A 25,275-nucleotide genomic window follows, 5' to 3' on the forward strand; every position below is an offset into this window, starting at 1 on the left:
CATCATCACCTCCTTTTTCCTGCTGACCATTCCTCTCCCTATGCACTCAAGCATCCTTCTAGCTTTCACCGTCACCTTTTCTGTTTGGCCACTGTAAGATCATCACATACAACTACATCCAAGTCCCGTTCCTCTTTTATGCACAAAAGTTCTTCGCCCCCTAAACTGTACCGTTCCCTCGGATTTCTGCAATACAAATGACCCTGCGTTTTTTTTTAGCATTACATTTTGTCTGCCAAATTTCAGACCATTCCTCTAGCTTTGCCAAATCCATCAGGGGTGTCTGCCCTATTGCAGATTTTGGTATCATCTTCAAAGAGGCAAACCTTACCAGCAATATCGCTTACAAAAATGTTATAAAGAACTGGAATAAGAACCAAACCTTGAGGCACACCACTAGTAACATCCTCAATCAGGGCAGGCAGCACTTGGCACTCTCCCATCATCATATACACTACATTCCAAAATATTTGCATGCAGCAATTTATCCGATAAGAAAAGTGCATTTATTATGGCCGTAGCATTCTAGTACTTACCTATGTTAAACGCATTTATAGTATATGCAATTTACAAGCATACATGCAACTTACACTATCATGCAGTTGAATGCATGAAACCTTATTGATTTTTTATCTAGAGCATTTCATGGCAGGTTGCCTAACCTTTTGAGTCACACAGCTCCACTATTTCTGCTTTACACATGAGACACATTGCCCAATTTGGGCATATACAGTAGAAGTGCCGAGGCACCGCCATCACTTCTTTCGCCAGGGATTGCTGTAAAAGCACCTTTCCTTTCTTTAACCGTTGGCTTTTCTTACTGCCTTCAGTTGCCCCATTCCATCCAAGTCTGAGGTAGGCACCACTATCCTTCGGGTATTGGGGCACTGGCCACCTGCATACGCTGCCGTTTTTTTCCAGAGCTGTTCTCTGTTCAGCAAAGTACGAGTGCCTTGATCTGAAACCTGCGCTGTGATCGATTTTAAATAGGACCGCATTTCATCAATATATGATACCGGGTTTTCTACTGATATAGTTTACAGGATTGTTGACCCCTGTGGAAGGCTCACACGTCGAAACGTGGCTGTGTTGAGTCTTAGATGGGTTGAATCTGTGACTACATTAAAGGTCGTAGATGTTTTACAACTCTGGAAATCTGTGCTGTTTTTTTTTTTTTGCCTCACTTCCTTGTTGCTGCCATTTCCCTAATTAGCCTTCCCTTGTACAAACAGAATGGTAAAACAGATCACACACACTTATGAGTGCTGGAAAACGCCTATGTAGGTTACAAAATTGATACATGAATGTAGAGAATTGGTACTTACAAGCAAAATAGATGCCACATTACCAAGTCCACTGGCACTACGTATTTTACAAAAGGTTCTGCATTTGCCAGTTAACGTGGTATAGCAAGTTCCAAGAAACTACAATCTATCCACTATATACTATTTGTCAGAACCTATTGCAAAATATTGGTGATGTTCCATTACTTAATCTAATCAGATTTTTTCTACACCGCTAAATTCCAATAAGGGTCCTGAGCAGTTTACAACAAGATAAGATCTACAGTAAAATCACATTTATATTAAGAAATTACAAATAATAAAGAAATAATATCTAATCATTATACCGACATAGTGTGCCTAGGCATAATGGAGCTATTCTTATTCCATGAGCCAAATATACCATGGAACAAAGAGAAAACTTCCAAGTTAGTAAGTGAGCCTATTGAAAGTAAGGATAACGCCGGTATGTGATCTGTGCAGTTCTGAACGTGCTAACATGATCCTATATGTGCAAATATAGAGAAATGGTGCTGTAATTACCTGATACAGAAACTATTTGCTAAATAGGTTTCCAATTGTGAAGAACTGAAAAATGATGCAAAATGAGGTTGTAATTACCCAAGGAACAGAGATCAAAGAAATTTGCTACACAGTTTGTCCTAAAATGCCGCAGATAATGTCTAGAAATGAACAGCCCATCCACAGAAGCGGTCAGCATAGGAATAGGAATGTGCATACAAGCCAATGATTAATCGGTATATGGTGGGATCTGTGTGCACAGGACAATAGCGTAGTATCATGTAGACCCTTCAAGACATAACCAGCATTTCAATTCCCCGCATGGGCGGATGTCCAGGAATGGGCGGAATAGTTTACCATGAGCGGATGTTCAGGAATGGGCTTAATGGTGTTTACATGGCTATTCCAGGTTACAACATTACTGGTAGGGCCTTTTACCCACGAAGAGTAAACAGATGACACCTATGCTTTGGTGTTCAGAAATGGCCAGAATGGTTTGGGAACGGATGTGCAGAAATATGGATTGATGTTCAAAAATGGCCGGAATGGTTTGGGAACTGCTTGGTAAGTGCTCGCATTAACGGATGTGGGGAATTGGCGTGAATGGTATTCTGCACTTCATATGCTTTTCCAGGAGACCCCGAAGCGAAATTACATACCTGACTTAGAACCTGCTGATCTGAAATTACATACTTGACAAAACCCTGCTGCCAAGAGGTGAATGTTCTAACTCCTTCGCTGTGTAACCCATCCATGAAAAAACAACATTCAACACTAAAAGCTGTTTGCTAAACACAACTGCTGTTCTGGTGTAACTAATACTACCCCCATTTGCTGTGAACCATAAAGTGGTTTATACCACTTCCAATGGAGGACTCCATCTCAGTAGAAAAGCATCAATGTCCAACAACCATAAAGCTCCACAGCTCAACGCTACAGATGAATGCAATGCGTATTCCCTCAATGAAGAACCAGTATTGAAAGCAGTTTTATATACAAGAACTTTTTGTCATACTGGGAATGTAAAACACCAGCCGTGTTATGCCAGTGAAGGTCCTGTGCTGTTATACACAAGCCACGTAATGCCAATGAAACACATGTGCTGATGTAAGTACTCTACCGAAACTCAGTGTGTATTATTTTCATGAGAACCCAAAGTGGAAAAAAGGGTGGGACAAGTACCCAGGTGGGGAACTCTGTCCTGATATATATAATAACTTCTGCCCACCCTTATGTTCCTCAAACCTTTGTTTCATAGCCTAAGGCCCTGAGGTAAGTGCACATAGACAATTTAACCTTGTGTTCCTTACATGGACAATCAGAAATGAATGCAGATTAAACCTGTTGTCTTGATGCAAATGATGCAAAACAATCATGTAAGTGCAGCAAACAACATCCTCACCTCCCTTTGTAGTGTTCCTGGAATACACCAGACAGAAAGTAGGTTCATGGAAATAATTGTGGATAAATCTGTCCTTATATGAGTGCAATCAACAACCTTATCCCATTAGGGCTGTGAAAGCTCCCTTTGCCACTTAGTCTAATATCCTGAGGCAATGCAATAAAGCCTTGGATGAATGTCCTTAACCATGAATGTGCAGACAGAAAGCCATGGGGAATAGAGATCCCTTTGTACCAAGGAAAACTGCTGTCCTGATTGAAATGCCTGGAACCTGTAAATGTCTGAAACCCAGCTTCAATGTGCCTCTCTTCCTATAGCAGACAGAAACTGTAAACTGGTTTGTGGAAAAGCCCTGATTGCTCCCAGCCACCACATGCTAGTTAATACCAATGTAAAATAAAAAAATAAAAAAAAACATATGTATGTTTGGGGAATTGCATTAACCTGCACTGTATAATGTTTAAGGAGATGTGCTCATAACATAAGGGCTAAATTCTTATTTTCATAGTACAAATAAAGTTTATTTACAATACAGGTAATGCAATGATTTTAGAAGGCAGTTTAAGGATTTTATACAAGGGAAATGTGCCACAAGATAAATATTGTTAGCAAGGCAGAACTATTAACTATGCTGGATTAATAGTAACTCACTTTGATTGAGGCTCAGATATACTCTTTCTGTTGCTGGCTGGAGTGGTGAAGGAGTTCTTTTCTCTGTAGCAGGATGGTGGATCCTTTGTTGGGAAAAGAAGACTTCTATTTGCAGAGTTGTTGCAAGGTCCAGAGCAAAGAAGGAAGGGGAATTTATTGGAAGTCCAGTTTTTATAATAATTCCTGTTGGGCCATAAGAGTTGATCACGTGGGGTGTATCAGACCAATCAAAACTCAGGGGTAGCTGAAACTGGTTCTTTCTGGGTTTTGAGATGGAGACTTGGAAATGTTGATTTAGCTGGTATCATAAGAGTTCCTGGCTGACCATATGTTGTATACACATGGTCAGATTAGGAACCTTTAAGATACACAAGACTAGGTGGGTCATTGTCTGGGAGTTTCAGGTAGATGGGCTTTCTTTTGTCATATCCAGTCTCTGTGATTGCTGTCAATATACACATTCTGTTCTTTGGAGAATGTGGTGATTAACCTTCCAGTATCCATCCAGCCTGTTTTTGTTATACACTGATTGACTCCAGGCTATCAGTGGTCTGAAAGGGAGAGAATGGAGCCAATCTGCTTTCTGAGCAAATTGCATTTAAAAAGTCTTTGCTAAGCATTTTTTAAATATATTTGTATCCAGCAAAATCAATAACTCTGAAAAGTCATCATATCATGCTACAACAGTACTAGCGATATTGCCTAGGCCCCACCTGCCAGCCCACTATCCACTCAAGCACACCAGGAATCAAGGTATGTCCACCACCTGGAGATTACCTGCTATGAAGAAGCAACATCTGACTCACCAAAATGGCCTGAAATTGTGTTGTGCCAGCTACCTATGGAAGCAGCCTTCTCAGATCTCATCCCAATAGCCTTGAAGTTGAATTTACTGTATTAAATGCATTTGGCAAGTAATAATTAGCCTGCATGAGTACTATTTTTTAATGTATTGACCTCATTTGACTGCTTTCTAAGTGCTTAATAAAATATGTCCACACTCGGAGAATGCCTGTAATGGAAGTAGCGATGCCTGGCCTACAGCCTCAACTCATGTCATGAAAGACTTCCTATAATAGCCGCCACCTCTGACCTCATTAAGATGGCCGTTGTCCTGTGGCATAGTCTTATGGGTATGCAACATGAAAGGGGACAAGTATGTCAAGTGACCTAACAAAGATATTGCTTTAACAATTCTTATAGCGTATCTGAAATGGCAACCCTATCCCTTCAACCCTGCCAGAGGTTGAAGCCACAGGATCCCCATCAATGGAAAGGCTGATGGTGACCGCCATGCCACTTGACTGCTACCGCACTTCCACCCTGTGGGGAGTGACAGGGTGGGGGAAGACAAGAGGCAGGCATAAAGGAAGGATTTCATAGGAGGAAGTGCACGCAGCACAGCAAATGTGAGCTGGCAGGTGGGAGTTCCTGCACACATGCTTTGCAGTCAGGCCTCATGTCCTGCGATAACAGTGAATATCTTTATTCTGTGATTCAGCAAAATGGCCCTCACTATCCTTGAGATGGTAATGCTGACTTGCAGCCTATGACATCGAAAGACCCATGCTGCTGTCACGAACTGAGGCCACAACTGGGGAAGCCCACTGTAGTGCCAACCCAAAGCCTATGAGACATAAAAACAGGCAGTGCAGCTGCCATAATCATAGAGCCATTTTATGGAAGTCTAACGTGCACCCCTCATGAAGGTTCACACTATACTTGGCTGCCCTCATACTGTTGGTGACTACTCAACCCATGTACTCCTGAATCAGCAGGTACACCATGGGCAAAGAGATAGAACCTGAAGAGGTGACTGCCTGATGCGTCACATCTCATGGTAGTGCAGGCAAATGCACCTATAAATATGTCTGTATGACATAACCATGCCACACTCAAAATGTCGGCCATACTCTGCCACTATAACTATGGCCGATGGGCCATGCACATGGCTCTTAGACCTTGCAATACACAGTATATCCCTCATTGACACACCCAATATGGCCACAAAGGTGTGGACACTGTGTTTGCAGCCCAAAGGACCACTGACGCAGTGCCTACAACTGCCCTGCTATGCCGCAACTCCAAGGCAAGGGGAAGAAAGAGGGACACTGTGCCTGTACCCCTGCAACATGCGAGCCCAGCTCAACAAACTACCCGAGACTGTTGCAGCAGCTACTCCCAACCTCACCGCCCAGTCCAACGATCAGCAATCCTCTCATCTAAAACTATAAACCCCCTGTCCTAGAATGCAGAGGAACCAGGGGCACATGCTCCCCACAGTGGAGGTGAGTACGCATGTGACACCTGTACAACAAGTGATGAGCTGAAGCAGCAGCCATGTCCTGCCCAGGCAGCTGCCGTGGGTGGGCTGAAGCCACACTGGTGCTGTGCTTCCCTGAGAGCTTGGCATCCCCATGTCCACACATCTTGTGGCCTACTTCCATGACTGCTGCCTGGGACCTATCCAAGCTATAGCTGCAGGTGTAAGAGGAGACTGATGAAAATTGGGGAGTCCATCAATGGTAGACAACCTCCACACTAGAAGCCAAGTGCTGTTTCTTGTTCTCGATCGCCTGCCGCTGTGCATGAATGGCACTCAGAACACTGACCCATCCTACAAACACTGCATTCGTGGATGGTGAGTGGGACAAAAATGGCAAATGCACTCTTGGAAACATCCTTCTTCATGCTCTTTGTGGCCATCCCCTATGCCCCACCCCTCGGACTTCCCCTTTTCCTTATCCTAAGTCTACACCTACCTGTGACCAGTGGCATAGCTAGGTGGGGCACCAGGGGAGCAGCCGCTCCCCCAAACAGAGTTCTGCTGGCGCCTATTTTTTTCTCATCGTGTTACATTGAAAATGTGCGCTGACGCTGGCAGAAGTCCGCTCTCGCGCTGCTTTCGCTCCCCCCGTGCTTCTGCCTGTGACCCCGTCTCAATCTCCAGCCCTTCCCTCATAACCTGCCTCCCTACCCCCTTTCCATTACCCCCGCCCCCATGGCCTTTTCTTTAGCCAAGCCGAGCCACCACCTGTTTGTGTGCTTGACTTTCACGATGCAGCTTGGTCAGCTCCTTTTCCTCAGAATGAGCTCCATTTACCACTACCCTCTATCACCTTCCACTCAACCAGTTCCTAACCTAGTCAGTCATTTTAGGGCCCATACCGAGGGCACTTAGTTTATACAAAGAGACCCTGAACTAAAATAGCACAACTTATGGTAAAATAACTAGTCTTAATGGTAGCCCACGTTTATAACACCCTCCCTTATCCTCCTTAAAATTCCTGATTATTATTCCAAAAAATGTTACTTAAACACATCTGGCTAGCATGTCCTATACAATACTATTCTTATTTACTCTGATCTTACTCTTTTGCATCAAATTTAAAGCCACATAGGACTATGACTTCACAAGAAAAGGTTTTCAAGAACCGGAGAGCAAAGAAAAAGGGGACAGGGAAGGGGGAGGGGAGGGCAAAGGAAGGGAGAAAGGGAAAAGGAGGGGAAGAAAAGAGAAAAGAGGTAAAAGGATGGGAGGATGGGACCAAGTGGTCATTAAAAAAAAAAAGACCTTATGAACTAACAGAGCTGAATACAAACAATCACAGCAATCGGCATGAGTGGAGAAGTCTTAATTAAGGAGAATTTCCAGGAAGCTTTGCTTTATTGTGCCTGATCTGGCCACTGAACAATAAATGGGAGAGCTGTCGATCGGGTTGCTATGTGACAGCTTTAATTACATTCATATGGGTGCTTCTCTTCCTCATTTCTGGATTTTGCTTTCAACGTTTCAGTGAAAGGAATGATTCTTTGGAATCAGTAGGGCAGGCAAAAGGTAGAATAAAGTTTGATAGGTATCAATCTGGCCCCAGTTTGCTTTTTCTCTAGGTAATCTTCCAGCTTTACATTATGCTGGCTGCAGAGAGAATTCTTGTCCCTTTCTTAGAATGATGTTGATTGAAGGAATTCCGAAAGGTGCATTCAGCCCAGCACACACTAGGTGGCAGCACAGTATATCCTAGCTGTTCACCTACGTGCTGTAGGATGGGTGTTTGATTTTGTCACTGTGTAATAGATCCTGTATTTCTGTGTAACAGATCCTGAATAAAAGAGTTGCCCTGTCTTCTGGATCTACTCTGGGGAACAACAGTATACTGATTTTACAGTTCTAATAACATACTTACATAGTAAATGTCAGCAGATGAAAGACCCACTAGACAAACAATTCAACAAAAATCCACAATATGAAAATGTTTATAAAAGGAAGGAAAAAGCCTCAAAGAGCTCCAAAATCATATCGATTTACAGAGCTGAATAGATCAAACAATCTTCTCTTCATCATTGGCAAAAAACCTTCCTTGTTGATGAAGAGGATTGTTTGATCTATTCAGCTCTGTAAATCAATATGATTTTGGAGCTCTTTGAGGCTTTTTCCTTCCTTTTATAAACATTTTCGTATTGTGGATTTTTGTTGATTTGTTTGTCTAGTGATTCTGTATTTCCACACCCAAAACGTTTTTTGCTTTAGCAGATAAAAGACCTGCACAGTCCATTCAGTCTACCCTACAAGGTGGCCAGAGGTGAATCTGGCACTCTGCACAGGTTCTACTTCTCTCTATCTCGCCATACCAGTTCTGAGGCACAGAGCGAAGAGTGTGTCTGGTACCGGTCCTACTTCCCAACTTCTGAAGTTTTATTGATATGTATTAGTTTGCTGTTAAGGAGAAAAGCTTTACAAAATTACTCCTTCCCCCATATGTTTATGTCTAGAGCAACATTTTAGACTTCTAACAGTGATCTGGTTCTGTGCACCCGAGAATAGTTTTGACCCTCCTGATTCTCCAGCTCTACTACTACTACTATTACTACTTATCATTTCTATAGCGCTACTAGACGTATGCAGCGCTGTACACTTGAACATGAAGAGACAGTCCCTGCACGACAGAGCTTACAATCTAATTAGGACAGACAAACAGGACAAACAAAAGATAAGGGAATATTAAAGTGAAGATGATAAAATAAGGGTTCTGAACAAGTGAATAAGGGTTAAGAGTTAAAATCAGCATCAAAAAGGTGGGCTTTTAGCTTAGATTTGAAGACGGCCAGAGATGGAGCTTGACGTACCAGCTCAGGAAGTCTATTCCAGGCATATGGTGCAGCAAGATAAAAGGAACGGAGTCTGGAGTTAGCAGTGGAAGACAAGGGTGCAGATAAGAGAGATTTACCCAGTGAATGGAGTTCCTGGGGAGGAATGTAGGGAGAGATGAGAGTGGAGAGGTACTGAGGAGCTGCAGAGTGATTGCACTTATAGGTCAATAAGAGGAGTTTGAACTGTATGCGGAAACGGATAGGAAGCCAGTGAAGTGACTTGAGGAGAGGACTAATATGAGCATAATGACCCTGGCGGAATATTAGTCGTGCTCCAGTCTCAAAGCACTCTGGGATTTGTAGTTCCACTCTCTCTATGACTTTAGGAATCCAATCCCAGAATGCATAGGTAGCCTATTTTTCACTTAGCTCTAATGAAAGGCTGTGTTAATGCCATCTTGCAAATAAATTGGCATCCTAATTGTTTTTCATAACTATTCACCAGGAATGAAACTGGGTACTGTAGATGGGTCTTGGAGTCCCTATTTGCCCTCATATTTGGTTTCTATTCCAGAAAGAAAGGAGAGGGAGAAGGGATAGTTTTAGTTCACATCTTTTCAGTAGTAACTGAAGGTGAGTTACATTCAGGTACAGTAGGTATTTTCCTGTCCTAGAAACTGGGCCGAGGGGAGGAGAGATTGTGAACCTGTGTGGGGAGATGAGGAGGCCAGATGCAAAGCAAAGAGAGGAGGATTGTCGCCAACGCAAATTGGCTCAGAGTGCCACTTTCTTTTCAGCTGGTCCTGCATAGAAGGTGTTTAACCTAATCTTGTTCCTGAGGCAGTGAAGGGTTAAGTGACTTGCCCAAGATCACAAGGAACAGCAGTAGGATTTGAACAGGGCTTTCCTGGTTGTCAGCCTACTGATCTAACCACTTGGTACTCCTCTGTGTCATCTCAATTACAGCCATGCCTCTGGAAAGTATCTGGCATACGTCTGTGGCTTTGAGGCATTGATATTAAGAGTCTGAGTGTGGAGGTGTGATTATGTGATTTGAGTAGAGGTTAAGGATGTGTAGTTGACTTGGTTAATGGGTTTGTCAGGTTATTTGTTTTCTTTTGTTGGGGTCTTTATATGTTGCTGTACCATTAGCTGCCTAATTTATTTGTGTTTTGTGCCACCTGGAAACACTCTGGATACTGGATTGAATCTAATTAAAGATATAAATGTTTAATTAGATTCAATTAAATTATCACTGTTATATGCTTGTTTTCTCCTTTTATTTTAACTAGTAAGAGAGTGCAAATATGTGAGAAAAATAATGCTGTGGGACTTAACAATGAAACCCCTGAGCATAGTTCAGATTGCCTGTGCTAACCCTGGCCCGCACTGCTCCTTTTCCCTGTTTTTGAGGAGAGATCATTTTTTTAAAAAGGGCATAGTCCACAGTCCACTTGCAAAATTCCCTTTGAAAATTGTCCACTTTCCCCATCATTCTATATCAGCTTGTCTACATATAAACGTGAATTGCACACTTAAATTTATAGAGTACTAGCATTTTTGTTCATTTATGTGTGTAAATGGCAGTAGTACGACCAACCACAGTTCTATAATTGAAAGGCTTATTTCCAAAACCCACTAAGTTCACTTTCTGAAACAAAATGGGCTATAATTTTGCATGGACAAAGTATATTGTTATGTACCAGTGTAATTAGTGTTTGTCATTCACCTTCATCAGCAGCGATCCAAGGAAGGACAAACACAGCAAGAGTTTATCCAAATGTCAACTTTAATGGAAACCGGACCCAACCTGGCCAGGTTGCGGAAAAACCTTCATCAGGGGTCACGTGGAGGGGCATAATCAAAAGGGGCGCCCGAGTTTTCCTGAGGACGTCCTCGCAGGACGTCCCAGCGAAGGGGCAGGGAAACCCGTATTTTCGAAACAAGATGGGCGTCCATGTTTCGTTTCGATAATACAGTCGGGGTTGCCCAAATCTTAACATTTAGGTCATCCCTAGAGATGGTCGTCCTTAGACTTGGTCGTTTCTGATTTTCGGCAATAATGGAAACTAAGGACGCCCATCTCAGAAACAACCAAATGCAAGCCCTTTGATCGTGGGAGGAGCCAGCATTCTTAGTGCACTGGTCCCCCTGACATGCCAGGACACCAACCGGGCACCCTAGGGGGCACTGCAGTGGACTTCAGAAAAAGCTCCCAGGTGCATAGCTCCCTTACCTTGTGTGCTGAGCCCCCCAAAACCCACTCCCCACAACTGTGCACCACTACCATAGCCCTTATGGGTGAAGGGGGCACCTAGATGTGGGTGCAGTGGGTTTCTGGTGGGTTTTGAAGGGCTCACATTTACCACCACAAGTGTAACAGGTAGGGGAGAATGGGCCTGGGTCCGCCTGCCTGAAGTGCACTGCACACACTAAAACTGCTCCTGGGACCTGCATACTGCTGTCACGGAGCTGGGTATGATATTTGAGGCTGGCACAAAATATTTTTAAACAGTTTTTTTGAGGGTGGGAGGGGGTTAGTGACCACTGGGGGAGTAAGGGGAGGTCATCCCTGATTCCCTCCGGTGGTCATCTGGTCAGTTTGGGCACCTATTTGTGCCTTGGTCGTAAGAAAAAAAGGACCAGGTAAAGTCGTCCAAGTGTTCATCAGGGACGCCCTTTTTTTCCCCCATTATGGGTCTAGGACGCCCATGTGTTAGGCACGCCCAAGTCCCGCCTTCGCTACACCTCCAACAGGCCCCTGGTAACTTTGGTCATCCCCACGACAGAAAGCAGTTGGGGACGCCCAAAATCGGCTTTCCATTATACCGATTGGGCAAACCTGTGAGAAGGACGCCCATCTTGCAATTTGTGTCGAAAGATGGGCCTCCTTCTCTTTCGAAAATAAGCCTGATAGGTTTCCACAATACATTCACAGATTCAAAACATGTACTGCAATACCTTTGCTTTAAAGGAAAAAAATGAGGCCCAATGTCAAAAGTAAAAGAATGCAGCCAACAGCATCTGCATAGAAAAAGCTCTGGTCCAATTCCAAAAGTTAGTAACCACCAAGTCTGACATTGCGGGGATTACAGTACATGTTTTGAATCTGTGAATGTATTGTGGAAACCTGTGACCCCTGATGAAGGTTTTTCCGAAACCTGGCCAGGTTGGGTCCTGTTTCCATTAAAGTTGACATTTGGATAAACTCTTGCTGTGTTTATCCTTCGTTGGATCGCCGCTGCTGTTTGGTTGTCTGTTTTGCTTCTGTTATTCACCTTCATCCAACTTAAAATAAGATTTGTTTCTAAAATCTGCCAAGTCTAGGCAGATGTTAATTCCAAAACCAATTAAGGGGGTCTTTTATTTAGCCACGCTGGCGTTTTTAGCGCGTGTTAAAAACAGGCACGTGCCAAATGCTAAAGACACCAATGTATTCCTATGGACATCTTTAGCATTTTACCACGCCTATTTTTAGCGCATGCTAAAAACGCCAGCACGCCTAAGTAAAAGACCCCCTAAGTCTTCTACATTCTATGGTAGTAACATACTAGGTAGCATGGCAGGCAGATGCCTATAATGTGGTATATTCCAGTTTTGTTACATGTAGTGATAGACAACAGAAAAATGTTTTGCAGTTTTAATCTTAGTTCAATATTATATATATATATATATATATATATTTTTTTTTTTTTTATTAGGATTTATTTACCGCCTTTTTGAAGGAATTAACTCAAGGCAATGTAAAGCAAGAATAAGTTAAACATAAGCAAAAGACAATTACAGCAGTACGAATATATAAATTACAATACAAAGTATGACAGAGTAAGCTACATCACAATATCAGCACAATATATAGTAAAACATTTTAACAGACAGCATAGGGTATAAGCAAAGATGGAAAATATAGATAGGTAAGAGAGAGTAAGAAGATAAGGGGATTAATTTAAGAAAGTTGCACATCAGGTCAGAAAGGTGCTTGGATATGATCTTAGCTAGGGTAGGAGTGGATAAACATGTCCAACTATAGCATGTGCACCTAACACATTATACGATTGAATTTTAAGATTTTATGTGATAAAACTGGCATAGAATGAAATCTCTATGATGTTCCTCTAAAATTCAACATTTTAAAAAAAGATATGTAACACATAACTCATACAAGATTTTAAATAATATTTTTTATTATCATGATACAGCTTTTTTAGGAGTCCTTTTACCAAGCTGCAGTTAAAAGGGCCCTGCGCTAGTGGCTGAGGCTGTTTTGAAAATAGCCATGGCCATGACCGCATGGCCATGCAAGGGGCAGCATTTACTGTCACCCACTGAGGTGGCAGTAAGGGCTCCCACGCTAACCCGGCGGTAACCATCTTCAAATCTCTGCTTAAAACTCACCTCTTCAATGCTGCCTTCGGCGCCTAACCGCTCGAGATAGATAGAATGCTCCAATCTATCCACCCTATCAGATTAACTGTTCACTCGTCCTCTAGATTGTTCACTTGTCTTTAGATTGTTCTCTTGTCTTTTAGATTGTAAGCTCTTTGAGCAGGGACCGTCCTTCTATGTTTAAATTGTACAGCGCTGCATAACCCTAGTAGTGCTTTAGAAATGCTAGTTAGTAGTAGTAGTAGTAGTAGTAGTAGCGCACAGTGCTGCCCAATTACCGCTGGGTTAGTGCCCTGGTATAAAATGCAGGCCGATTTTCCCTAGCACGGGAAATGGCATGTGCCAGTGCTGGAACTATAATCGGCACCCGCATTGGGCCGGTGGTAGCTCTAGGTTAGTATGCAGTAAGCCCGCGTTGGGCTTACTGCTGCTTTGTAAAAAGGCCCCTTAATGAATATTTACCCCACCTCTTCTGGGAAATGAAAAGTATTTGTTCATGCAACTAAAATAGAATTAGCAGAAATAAGCCCTTGAATTATGTAGTGAAAATGACTTAGCATGTGATTATAAGGGGGGTGTTCATGGGGAGGGGCATGGGGGCAGAGGCAGGGCAGAAATTTACATGCTTAACATAGAATAATATAAATTAGGCACCTAAATGTCACATTTAGGTGCTTCTAGTTCCACCAGTCGTAGACCTGATGCAAAGGTTAGCATCTAAATATAGACAGGTTGGCGCTAAAATATGCTAATATCCAATATTGGCAATTACAAGCCTAAGCATTTCTATAGTAGGAGTGCTCAACCTTGGACCTCGAGGGCTTCAAACCAGTGGAGTTTTCAGGCTTTCCCCAATGAATATGCATGAGATCTATTTGGCATACAATGGAAGCAGTATATGCAAATCAATCTCATGCATATTCATTAGTAAAAACCTGAAAACCCAACTGGGTCGTGGCCCTGAAGGACCAAGGTGGTCCAGTCCTGTGTTATAGAATAGGCTCATAGATTGCAAAAAGCGGGCACCTAAATTTTGGCACCCATTATAGAAGTGCCCCTTTCTCCCCAGATTCTATATAGCGCAACTTAAGTTGCGCACAGAAATATGGTCGTGTTCTAGATTTTCACGTGCAACTCAATTAGCTAGCAAGCCAATCAGCACCAATAACTGCAACTTAATAATCAATTATTGATACTAATGGGCATTCGAATTTACGCACAGAACTGTCTAAGTGTATTCTATCATGTGATACACATAAATTTAGTTGAAAAGGGGGCATGGCCATGGGCATGGAATGGGTAGGTCTTGGGCATTTCTAAAATCTATGGCATGGTTCTAGAATACATCTGGTCCGTGCATAATTTAGGCGTCGGCATTTACACCAACTTTTACTTGGCATAGCCGCCCCAACCAAATTTAGTCACGCGGATGGGCGCTCAAGTGTATTCTATAAACCAAGTGGAAATTTAGGCTTATTCTATAAAGTACACCTAAATTTAGGTGTACTTTATAGAATACACCTAGATGTATTTCATTCCGGTGCTGATTTTTTAGGCATGGTATGTAGAATCTCGTCCTTTATGCATTACTGTGGCAATATATAGACAGTCCTGCCAGTAATCTGACCTCCAAAGAGAAGCCAGTAGATTATGAAGTGGAATAGGGGGGGGCACTAAGTTTTCCCATATCCTCTTTCTGCTGCAGTACTACATACCCCACTGAAATGTGCACATTTGCCTTACCTCTGCCCACTGAAAGATGGTATTTTCTTTTCCTATACTCAGAGGATCCTTAGTGATGGCAAAGCCAAGCTATGCCTCTGTAAACTTCCAAGGTGTGTAGGGAGAGGCAACTCATGCTACAAGTTTTGGACTATAAAGATGATTTTCTGACTGGATTGGGGCGGGAGATGGGGATAGAAGAGGGGAGGGGTGCTATGCTGTTCACCATATTCTCTCTGTATGCATTTCTGCACTACTTTATATTATGAGCCCTGTGGGGACAGGAAAATACCCAGTGAATCTGTATATAACTCACCTTGAGGTATTACTGAATCCAAATAAATACAATAAATACTGCAGGATTGTGGCGGGTCAGGGCTGTGATAAGGAGAGCTGGCATTGTGCAGGTGGAGCCTTCAGGGGACCAGACATAATGATGGCTTCTCTAATGGCTGTGCTGAATATGATTATAGCATTTGCTTCTTAAAGCAGCCAATATATGAAAGGGCTGTAGTGCAATCTTGCATTTTTCACTCTCTTCAAATATTATAATGGATGAGGAACCCACATACAATTTACTGTACCCCCATTAAAGTTTGGCTACAGTCCTACTCATTGAGATCCATTGTGCTTTGTTGTTTGGTTATATTTATCATCTAAATATCTTGCCTCCCCTCTAAAATCGAGGAGAAGGCAGCTTTGTAAGACAGATGTACCATAGGGCAGTAGGTAAATTCCATTGCTACTTACCCCAGAGGGGGCAGATACAGTCATTTCTCTAACCCATTTCCTTTTAGTTTTGCCTAATGGCACAGGGTATTTTTCCTGCCCTGTGTTTATAGCTTTATGGTTCTGTCAAGGCCTCTTAAAGCATAATATCCTTAGAGCTTTAATATCCAAGATGTATAACCTCCCCACACCAGCCCACACCTGAAGTCTCTTTCTTTTCTGACATTTACTTTATTGAATAAATGCAGCTAATTTGCTCACAGTTCACAGATTCTCAGAAGTTACTGCCCGAAGGCAAAATACTTAGCAGTTCTGAATTGGAGGGTGTGGAGGTAAAAATCTGAAGAAAAGGAAGCTTTATAGCAGAGATGGGAGAGTGGTCAGGTAGATGAAAGCAGTTCAGAGATGGGGGTGCTGGGTTTGTCCACTACTGTAAAAGAGAGAGGGAGCTAGTGGAGGTAAAAAGACCAGTTCACTGCAGGGGACATGTGCATCCCAGACAAGATGGAGAATATCTGAGCTCCTGGAGACAGAGAGATCAAGAAAAAGCACTCACAAGCCCAGGGAGGGTGAGGTAAAGGGACCAATTGGAACAGAACCTGAGAACAGGTAGCAGAGGTGGTCACAGAGGGCAGTCCCTGTGAGAGAAAGGTCATACCCTGCTGACCCATTGGAACAAAGATAGTAGAAATAAGCAGGAAATAACAGCATGTAGACAAGGAATCAAGCTCAGCTGAGAAAAGGAGGAGGCCTTTGCAAGAGAATAGGCCACTAATAACACACTTTATACAAACAAGCAGGGGCGGCTGCTGTACATGTGAGGCTACATTACACACAATGCATTGCTTCACATATTATTGCAGGAAGTGACTGCAGCAGTAAAAATCCTTAGAAGTGAGAATAACAGTAAAAAAGGCATTAAACACATTTTAGGGCTACACTATAAAAACTAGTATAAGGCTGTGGGGGCAGAACAGGTTCGGGTGCTTTACTGTAGTCCTCTGGGGTCATTGCCAGCTGTAGATGTCTCAGAAGCAGTCACAAGAATGGAGTTGTTAGTCATAAAAGCTGGCACAGCAGGCAAAAAGGGGAACACGTACAAGCTGGCAATTTGTACTAGGGATTGAAATAAATCTGTATAACTTACCGAGTTCAGTCATTTGGTTTTGCTTTGCTGTGCTGAGTCTAGTAGCACAATGGAATGGAGCTAAGTACTGGTGCTTAGTGAGAGTTTCTGTGTTTGTGGATTCCCAAGATCTCAATTAGCATGCCAGGTGAACATGATTAAGCAACAGTCCCATAAGTTTTAAACTGAACTGAAAGGATACTGCCTCCCGTCACGGTTTGCGCTGAGCTCTGAGGCAGAGTCTGCAAACAGCTCCAATTCCAAGGGTCTGAGGATTTTTTCACTCTGCCCTGCATTGGTCCCCACAGATTAAGCCCTGGCCCCCTCTACATTTGAGCCCCCTCCAGCTGCCGACCCCTGCCACCGCCGACCCCCCCTCCGCCACCGTCGCCGCCAGGTACCTTTGTTGGCGGGGGTCCCAAACCCCTGCCAGCCAAAGAGTCTTCTTCAGTGCTGGTCGACACAGGACATGCACGCAGGACGTAAGGAGTCAGAAAGAGGTCATCAGCGAAGGCGCCGGAGTTGACTGATGCTGAAGAAGACTCTTCTGCTGGCGGTGGTGATGGGGGAGGGTCGGCGGTGGCAGGAGGGTTGGCGGTGACGGGGAAAGGTTGGCGCAGTGGTGGCAGTGGGGGTGTCGGCGGCAGGGGGGGTACAAAGTGTGAGGGGGTCGGCAGCGGGGGGGGGGGGGGGGGGGTCAGCGGCTGGGGGAGGCGAGCTAAACAGTGCCCCCACCTTGGACTCTGGATACCCCGCCTGCCGAGGGTCTGGCTACGCCCCTGGTGTTGCCAAAAAAAAATGCTTAGTTTACACTAATTTGAAACAAAATGTTCCTGATTTTTAGGCATTTTTTCTGTGTTTGACCTATTTGTTTTTTTTTACATGTGAACTGTTTGCACGCAAGAATTTATAAATGCACACAAATGATTGTACGCACATTAATTCATAGGTATATCTGGGTACAAATGATTCATGTGCACTTTAACCCACAGATTCTATATATGGTGCCCAGATTTGGGTGCACTTCTGAGATGTGTGCACAACTTAATTAGCTAATGAACTGTTAACCATGAATAACTGGATGCCAACAACCAATTATTGATGTTAATTGGCACCAATTAGGATTTGCACACGATCTGGCTTTACACGCCTAAATCCCATAACTGAAAAGGAGTTGTGGCCATGGGCTTTCCAAAAGGTTGCACACAGTGTTATAGAATCATGGGTTTCCCTAACCAATGGGCACCGTGTTTTACATCTGGTTTCAGCAGGCGTAAGTCTGGCACCCAGAGTTGGGCGTGGGAGCCAGCTGTTCTGTAAAGGATGCACTCTCTTTATAGAACAGTCCTTAGCATCGATCTTTTCCCATGACCATTTTTGAGCGTGATTTATAGAATTTCCCTCGAAATATTTAGACGCCCAAATGAACCGATGGCGTGTTCATGAATGCACACCTTTACCTGCTGGCTGTTCCCATAATAGTTGCTACCGTGTTTCCCTGAAAATAAGACACTGTCTTATATTAATTTTTGCCCCCCAAAATGCGCTAGGTCTTATTTTCAGGGGCTGTCTTATTTTTCGGGGAAATATCGGGGTTGGATCGGGGTTGGCCCGCCCGCCCTCCGTCGCTCCCGGAACTAACCTTAAACGCCTCCTTTCACCTTCGCAGCAGCAGGGCAGGCCACTCCTTCCTTCCGTGTCCCGCCCTTGCCTGACGTAACATCCAAGAGGGCGGGGCACGGAATGAAGGAGAGGTCTGCCCTGCTGCTGCTTGCTGCGGAGGTGAAAGGGGGCATTTAAGGTTAGTTCCGGGAGCGACGGTGGGTGAAGGGGGGGGCCCGGTGACCTCGGGTGGGGGGGGGGGCGGCCCGGGGACGGGCTTGTCCGGCTCTCGGCGGCCCTGCTTTCAAATAAAAAATTTGCTAGGTCTTACTTTCGGGGGAGGCCTTATATCTACCAATTCAGAAAAACCTCTACTAGGTCTTATTTTCGGGGGATGTCTTACTTTCGGGGAAACAGGGTATAAACAAATGCTTTATCCAAATCTATTAGGCCATACTGCAATCCTGCATTCTCTTAGGGCCCCTTTTACAAAGCGGCAATAAAAGGGGCCCTGTGGTAGCTTTGGCATGTGGATTTGCCATGCGCCTAATGGTTAATGCAGTGAGCTTTGATCCTGGTGACCTGGGTTTGATTCCCACGGCAGCTCCTTATGATCTTTAGCAAGTCATTTAACTCTTCATTGCCCCAAGTACAAAACTTAGATTATGAGCCCTCTAGGGACAGAGAAAGTACCTGCATATAACTGTACAGCACTGTGTATGTCTAGTAGCACTACAGAAATGATTATTATTAGTAGTAGTGGGTAAAAGGCTTTAAAAAAAAGGAAATGGCCATACAGTAAGTGAACCCCTTGACACACAGCCATTTCCTGAGGAAGCCCTTTCCGCCACCTATTTAGTAGGTGGTAGGGGCTCCTGCGTGACCCAGTGGTAACCAGGCAGCATGCGGCACTGCCCGATTACCACTGGTAAGCCCCCGGCTCTAAAAAATTAAAAAATATATTTTAAGCGCCGGAAATGGTGCAAGCTCCTGTGGTAGCCCAGAAGTAGCAGCAAAATGACTCACATGAAAGCGGTGATACAGGTACCGCCACTGTGTAAAGGGGGCCCTTACTGCACTTCTGACTGTTTCTCTCAGCGGTGACACGCAATACCTGTACTCATGCCCCTCTTTGCCATCCGCCACAATTAGCGCCAGAGAGGCTTCCACCACCAGTTTCTCAGCCACAATACTGAGGATTCTGCTCAAGGAGAAAAATTTCAATCCTAAATTAAAGTGAAGCATTTATTGATTCCTAGTTGTCTTTAAAGATCAGGTACTGGTAGTATCCAGGAAATTGTTTAGAGCACAGCATCTATTAAAAGACAAACTGGAGCTTTTCTTTCAAAGTAGTGCGAAGCAACTAGTACAAAATATTACTGTCTCACATCTTGACTCCTGTAATGCACTTTGGGATGAATTCTATATATAGTGCTGAAAAAATCAGCACAGAAAAAGGAAGTTTTTTTCACAGAGAGGGTGGTGGATATGTGGAATGCCCTCCTGCGGGAGGTGGTGGAGATGAAAACGGTAATGGAATTCAAACGTGCGTACGATAAACACAAAGGAATCCTGTTTAGAAGGAATGGTTCCGTGGAATCTTAGAGGAGATTGGGTGGTGACACCAGTAATTGGGAAACAAAACACCGGTAATTGGGAGCTGGGCAGACTTCTACGGTCTACGCCCTGATCGTGACAGAATAGATAGGGATGGGCTGGAGTATAAATTTTAAAGGGTTTCAACGTTAGCTTCAGAACTTAGTACAAGAACAGTGCAGGGCAGACTTCTATGGTCTGTGCCCTGAGAAAGGCAAGGACAAATCAAACTCAGGACTACATACCATGTAAAATGAGTTTATCTTGTTGGGCAGACTGGATGGACCGTACAGGTCTTTATCTGCCGTCATTTACTATGTTACTATGCTATTTTATAAGCTGTGTTTAGAGTTAGGTGCGGTTTATAGATTAATGGCCATTTGCACCAACTTAAACACGGTGCCAATGTACATGCCTAAATTGAGTACATATCCCGTGCATTCTGTAACAATGTGCATAAATGCTAGGAATGCCCCCATTCTGCCCATGACCCTCCCATTTCTGTGCACCTTTTTTACTTATTCATAAAATTTAGGCGCAGGCCCATGCCTAAAATTACAAGCGTAAGTTCTGGTTAAATCTAACTAGTGCCAATAATTGCTTGTTAAAAAGCTAATTATTGGCACTAATTAGGTCGTTATTTGATTAAATTGTGTGCACAAATTGGGCACATGCCCAAATTTTCACACACAATTTTTGGTGACTTTTATAGAATTAAGGGGTTTGTGTTATACAGAATTGCACGGGGACAGAAATTTCACCCATCCCCACCGGAATCTAATCCATCCCCACTGAAATCTAGCCCATCCCTGCCCGTCCCCTGTACTAAAATAGCCAGACTTGTGGTAAAATAATCCAACCTATGCCATCGTTCTGGAAAAATTTATAAGCTCAGAATTGGTCTCTGCAGTCACCTTTGGAGTGAAGGAGTAGCCTAACGGTTAGTGCAGCGGCCTTAGAACAAGGTTTGGATCCCACTGCTGCTCCTTGTGATTCTGGGCAAGTCACTGAGGGACCCTTTTACAAAGCAAAGGTAGGGCTACCATGCATATAGCGTGCACCAAATCATCACCACCACCCTGTTAGGGAGCCGCAAGTGCTGTTTCCTGTGGTAGAAAATATTTTTCTATTTTCAAATGTGGGTGGGGGGGGGGGGTGTCTTTCCCATTGGTAATCAGATGTGCAGCCACATTGGTGTGTGCTGCATGAGTATAGCGTGTGTAGCGCGTGTAGTGTTACCATATTTTGTCCCCCAAAAAGGAGGACACATGCCCCGCCCCATTCACTCCCCGTCCCACCCCCTTTGACACCCTCGCTCCACCCCTGTCACATTTCCCCTCCCCCCTGTCACACACCCCATCACTCCCCCTCCCCATCACCCCCTTCCCCTTACCTTACTACTGCCCTGTGGTCTAGTGACCTCTTCGGGGCAGGAAAGAGCCCCCTCTTTCCTGCCCGGAGCGCTACCCTGCATACATCCTTCCTGTTCATGATCTCGGCACCAATTCAAAATGGCCACCGAGAGTTGAAGTCTCGCGAGGTCACGTCAACTCTCAGCGGCCATTTTGAATCGGCGCCGAGATCATGAACAGGAAGGATGCATGCAGGGCAGCACTCCGGGCAGGAAAGAGGGGGCTCTTTCCTGCTCCGAAGGCGGAAGAGGTCACTAGACCACCAGGGCAGTAGTAAGTAAGGGGAGGGGAGGCTAGCAATCTGCCCGTTTGTCCGGATTTTTGCCCGTTTATCCAGAAATCCGGACAAACGGGCAGATTGGCAAAACCCGCCCGGTTGCCTGGACATGTCCTCAAAAAGAGGACATGTCCGGGTAAATCCAGACATATGGTAACCCTAAGCACGTGAGCCCTTACCACTAGGTCAATGGGTGGCGGTAAGGACTCAGGAATAAATAGCCGTGCGCTACTTTTAATTCTAGTGCACAGCCATTTACTGCTCCCATTATAAAAGCCTTTTTCCCCAGCTGCAGTAAAAAATGGCCCAACATGTGCCTAAAACACACGCCCACACTATCAGAGGTCACTTTTTACACGGCTTAGTAAAAGGACCCCTTAATCCTCCACTGCCCTAGGTACAAAATAAGTACCTGCATATAATATGTAAACCACTTTGATTGTAACCACTGAAAGACAGCATATTGAATCCCATCCCTGTTTGTCAGCTCCGTCACAAACACCACGTTCCCCTTTTGCCCACGCTTTTGCTTTCAGAATTGGAACTGGTGAGCAGAAAATGAAAGTGAAACATTCATCCCTTATTCAGAGTGTTTGGCCATTTTGTGCCTACAAAAAAAAAAAAAAAAAAATTGGAATGGCTTTGTGTACCATGATGAGCCGAACTTACTTGTTAAAGACTGAATACAGCTTTCAACTTGTTGCAGGGTCAACATGGCGCCATTCAATACAAAACGCCAATGCATGTGCATAAGCTCTTTAGCTATCTATTATATATATATATCATGTGTTTGGCTCAATCTTACATTATTTCTTTCAAAAATGTAATTATTACGCTATTTTCACAACATGTTAATCTCAAAATAATATACATTACAAATTTATATAGAGATAGATAGATAGATAGATAGATAGATAGATAGACTCATATTCGGCAAAACAAAATATGAAAGTGCTAAACCCTTACGAGAAAAGCTACACTGGCTCCCACTTAAAGAGCGCATCACATTCAAAATTTACTCCCTAGTTCATAAAATCATTCACGGAGAAGCACCAGCCTACATGTCAGACCTGATAGACTTACCACCCAGGAATGCTAAAAGATCATCCCACACATTCTTTAATCTGCACTTGCAAAACTGCAAAGGCCTAAAATACAAATTAATGCATGTGTGGAATTTCACCTACTTGAGTACACAGCTATGGAACGCACTGCCGCGCAACCTAAAAATGAGTTACGAACTAACCCACTTCCGAAAACTACTGAAGACCCATCTCTTTAATAAAGCATACCACAAAGATCAACAAATGTAAACATTCACTACTCCTTCACAGATATTCAGAACTGCCTTATAATATCTGCTTTTTATATTACTATCCTGTTATATCATTATCATGTTACCATGATTCTTCTGTTAACTAAATTGTCTATTTTTCTATTATATCTTCACCATTTATGATGTATTGTAAGCCACATTGAGCCTGCAAAAAGGTGGGAAAATGTGGGATACAAATGCAATAAATAAATAGATAGATAGATAGATAGATAGATAGATATAAAAGCTCCCCCTCCCATTAGTATTGGTATTCCAGCAGGAACAAAAATCTTTTAAACAGACAGTAGCTCACACTTATATTTTGTTGCAAGAGCCAAAAAATTCAACATTTAATGTTTATTGTACATCCTAAAAACCTCTGATGTTGAAACAAACAAGAAGCTTTCTTATCACAATACTGCCCGCAAAAATTCACAACCAAAACTCATCACACATACTTAAGAACTTACAAAGACACGTCACACTCTGGCAGTGCTAAATCCCAAAATCACTGAGTAACAATTCTTGCTTAGTTCAATTACTTATAAAACCTATATACACAAGAATTATCCTACTCTTAAGATCTATAGACCTTTAACAGGATACTCACCCACATTTATATTTCACCACAGATACTGCAATAAACTTCACATATCACACTCATTATATGCTCTAAATCTTAAATAACTAGCTGATAGCATTTTAACATGACATGATAAACCAAAAGCTCTCCAGACTAGCCTTTTTTTTGAAACATGGCAAGCATTAAACTGCTGACTAAGGATGACATACCTTTAAAGAGGCAAATCATAAAACATATCACAAATGGTTCAAAACCAAAAGGGACATATCATTCATTTTCAAAACTAAATATCTGATGCAGAAAGCCTTTTGGTTTGCTTTGAGGTTAGAGGTAATCATGCATTCCAAGCCTCGTTCTTGACCAAATACGCTATGAGATACTAATGGAAATAAAAGTGAAGATGGCGCTGTGTCAGGGGGCCGGGCTGGGAGGTCGCACTCGCCAATTGCCAGTCACCACATGCACACACATGCATAGTTCAAACTCCTCTTATTGACTTATAAGTGCATTCACTCTGCAGCTCCTCAGTACCTCTCCACTCTCATCTCTCCCTACACCCCTCCCCGGGAGCTTCGTTCACTGGGTAAATCTCTCTTATCTACACCCTTCTCCTCCACCGCTAACTCCAGACTCCGTTCCTTTTATCTTGCTGCACCATATGCCTGGAATAGACTTCCTGAGCCGGTACGTCAAGCTCCATCTCTGGCCGTCTTCAAATCTAAGCTAAAAGCCCACCTTTTTGATGCTGCTTTTAACTTCTAACCCTTATTCACTTGTTCAGTACCCTTATTTTATCATCCTCACCTTAATATTTCCTTTTCTCTTATTTGTTCTCTTTGTCTGTCTTAATTAGATTGTAAGCTCTGTTGAGCAGGGACTGTCTCTTCTTGTTCAAGTGTACAGCGCTGCGCACGTCTAGTAGCGCTATAGAAATGATAAGTAGTAGTAGACACTTATTTCCTCAGTGCACTGACAGAGTGTAATAAACTGATAATGCATGTTCATTGTATGTATATCTGTAAACCTGAATACATCACAGTAGGCAGTCCTGAAGGATACTTTAAAGTGATCACTGCCATATAGAGCCTATTTTTCCCAATCTTCTTGTCAAGTTGCTGTATTTACATCTAGCTCAACCCCAGTAATACATACATAAGTAATGCCACACTGGGAAAAGACCAAGGGTCCATCGAGCTCAGCATCCTATCCACGACAGCGGCCAATCCAGGCCAAGGGCACCTGGCAAGCTTCCCAAACGTACAAACATTCTATACATGTTATTCCTGGAATTGTGGAATGATCTTGTATTATGCATTTCTAGGGTGTATAAGCCCATGGCAAACAAGTCTACAGATGCAACCAAGAACCCTTCAAATATGATATGGGATTTGTATGTAGTGTTTACATATCATACAAAAGAAAAAAAAATATTGCCTACAGAAGAAAAGTGAAGATGACAGACAGGGAGGGAAACTGGGGAGAAAGAGAAGGGGATGGATCACAGATTAACCAGATCTCCATGGATCCAGCACAGTCTAAAGTTCTTTCTAATAGGCCATTTATAAAAATAAAGTATCA

At 43.3% G+C, this 25,275-nt stretch overlaps 1 protein-coding gene across 1 annotated transcript in view; it reads left to right on the forward strand.

Moving 5' to 3' along the window:
* Positions 1-25,275, forward strand: part of ADGRB1 (adhesion G protein-coupled receptor B1) — a 474,869-nt gene that overhangs the window by 131,078 nt on the left and 318,516 nt on the right. The window lies entirely within an intron of this gene.

The sequence above is a fragment of the Microcaecilia unicolor genome, chromosome 1, assembly GCF_901765095.1.
Source record: "Microcaecilia unicolor chromosome 1, aMicUni1.1, whole genome shotgun sequence".
Classification (NCBI taxonomy): Eukaryota; Metazoa; Chordata; class Amphibia; order Gymnophiona; family Siphonopidae; genus Microcaecilia; species Microcaecilia unicolor.